At 48.7% G+C, this 2,737-nt stretch overlaps 1 pseudogene; it reads right to left on the bottom strand.

Moving 5' to 3' along the window:
* Positions 1 to 984: 984 nt before the first annotated feature.
* Positions 985 to 1,527, bottom strand: LOC116093651 (annotated as a pseudogene).
* Between the last annotated feature and the right edge of the window lie 1,210 nt (positions 1,528 to 2,737).

Below are 2,737 nucleotides of genomic sequence, written 5' to 3'. Positions count from 1 at the left end.
CAACCACAATCCCCTCAAGCCATTGGCTGTCCATACTCACACATCCCCAGGGGCCAGTGTAGGGCAGAAGGGAAGACAGGGGCTACAGACATAACAGCTAAACAAAATAGGGACTAGTATCAGTCTTCCCATGCTCCACCCCAAGAAAAACACCCTCATTGACTACTATTCAGGACAAACTGTAAGAGACTATTTTATGTAGTTGCTCAAATCCCATACACGCTGCAGCTGCCTGTGATGGGAACCTTTCAAATCAGTCATTGTGGGGACACAGTGAGCAGCTTCCTGACATCCATGCAGTCTCTACTTAGGCTCAGTCCCAGCTGGCTTACCTTCTACCTGTAACCTAAAATGCGGAGGGAATGGTGTGAGGGAGAAGGTGCTCAGGTGCTAGGTAAAGCTTACTGATCAGCAGCCCAGACTCCACCACTGTTCCTTGTCTTTGGTCTGTCTTGAACATTGACTATATAAATTAGGAAAAACAAAGTTATGCTGGCCCATAGGAAATAGGAGAGTAGAAGAAAAGGGTGTTGGGAAGCCTGCTTCAAGACTGAAGACAAACAGATAACCAACCAGACTGCGTTTAAGTGTCATGGACAGCACCCCACCCAAACTCCCAGAACCCCTATAAACCACTGGGCATGCTCCCTCTTGGGTTCTCATTCTCTGTCTTCTCCTATCCCTAATTAGCTGGCCCTGCAGAGAGGTGTATTGGTTATTTAGCTTTGCCAGAGGTCATTACTCCAGGTACTTTCGCAAAAGTACCCTGGCCCTGATCCAGGATTAACTATAGCCCTAGATGCTCCAGCACCAAGGAGGTCAGATTGGGAACACCCCATTCTCACACCCTGGGATTGAGTTTGCTTGCTTCTTGCCATCTTTCTGGATGCCAACACTTTTGTAGGGAGACCCTCTCCATCCCTGGGGTGAGGGGAAGAGCTCTGCTGTGACTCTTGAGTTGGGGGAGGGGCAGGGGAGCAGGGTCTAGACTCTCAGGCTCCCATGCAGGTCTGTCTCTGTCCCAGAGGAGCTGCTATCAGAGTCCATTTCAGCATTCTCATTATGGATCCTTTCCAGCAATTTTTGTCGAATCAGTCCAAGATGCATCAAGAGGGACTGGTCAAAATGGCCCCGCTTCTCTCCAAAAGGCATAGTCTGCCTTTTGTCATAATATTCCATAATAAGTCATAATATTCCAGGAAGGACTTCTCCATTACTCCCTGTAGGGGTTTAGGGCAGGGGCACTTGCCCTCCATCATGTCACAGACTGCAACTCTGATGGTCTCATGCCGAATACATTCATTTTAGTTTTTGCTGTCTCCTGGATGTCTTTCCTGCTCAAAGCCTGGCTCATTGTGGTAGGGATTCTCAGTCATCAGGGACTGGATGGAGATAAGCACAGAAGACATGCTCTGGGCTGGGCTCCAGGCAGGGCCAGTCCATGTGCTTAGTCATGTCAACAGTGTCAGGTACAACGAACATTCCTGGAGGGGGCTCCTTATAAATGGGCATGATATACCGCTTAATCCGAAGTAGACACTGTGGCGGGGTTCGCTTGCCATCCCAGTCTGAGCTGAGCGTGGGGTCCCAATGGCTAAGCAGCGCGGCTCCATTGGCAGCAGCCGAGGGTGGGAGTCCTGGCAGCAGGATCAGATTCTCTTAATCTGATACATAAGAAACGATAGAATAGCAGGCCAGTGGTGGCGAACACCTTTAATCCCAGCACTTTGGAGGCAGAGGAAGGCGGATTTCTGAGTTCTCTAGCAGTGACTAATAAAATGTCAGTTAACTCAGTGGAGCACATGCTCTTGTGGATAAATGCCTAAGAAGACACCGCAAGTGTAAGAGTTTCCTCCTGCTGTGTCTTAAATTAATGGAAAGAGTAGGAAAATTGTCTCCTCGTCCCAGGAATGAACCTTAATTATGCTTTGTTGCAACTGTGGTCCTAGAAGGGGAGGGTTCATCAACTTATAAGCCAAATTTCACAGGATCATCCATATCGTGCTGGTTCTGGAAGTGGAACAATGGAAATATCATGGTCGTGGAAATCTCTTCCACCGTTTCAATTTAGTGTGACTCTGCCATGGACTGGGATTTCTTATGGGGTCCCTTGTTTCTCGGGACGATGGGTTCTGGCCAGGTGTGCATGGAATTCTGCTTTGACAAACAGACTAGACACGAGTGGTGTAAGGTCTGAGTGTATTCCTTTAAAAATGACATGAGGCTTTTACAATCATTGTAAAAGAAAGAAATGAAAGATCTGGCAGCTCATTAGTCGAGGTACATCCGAGACCATCTAAAACACACTAGATCTAAAACATCAGCCATCTCCTCTGGACTGGCACAGCACCCCTGGGCTCTGAGCATGCTCGGGCCGCATGGACTGGGCAGGAGGGTAGAGGCTCGAATCTCGATTCTTCAATGCTGAATGCTCGAATCTTGAATGCTCAATCTCTTGAATCTCAACTGGTGCTGCAACCAGCTGGGTCCAAGCGCTCTGGGCCCGGGGGGGGGGGGGGGGGGGGGGGGGGGGCTACGGACTTCCATCTAGGTTCTGGTTCTAGTCCGAGTGCGAGGGAGTCCGAATGCTAAATGAGGATGGCTGAATCTAGAATACTGAATGCCTGCTGCTCAAAGCTGAATTTCTATTCTGTCTTACTGTTAAGCTTTAATGCCCTACCCACAATGCTGGGGACAATTAGTTAGAATGGCTTAACATTCCAAGCCAGGGTTTAAT

The sequence above is a fragment of the Mastomys coucha genome, chromosome X, assembly GCF_008632895.1.
Source record: "Mastomys coucha isolate ucsf_1 chromosome X, UCSF_Mcou_1, whole genome shotgun sequence".
Lineage (NCBI taxonomy): Eukaryota > Metazoa > Chordata > Mammalia > Rodentia > Muridae > Mastomys > Mastomys coucha.
This window is presented reverse-complemented; position numbering and strand designations above follow the sequence as displayed.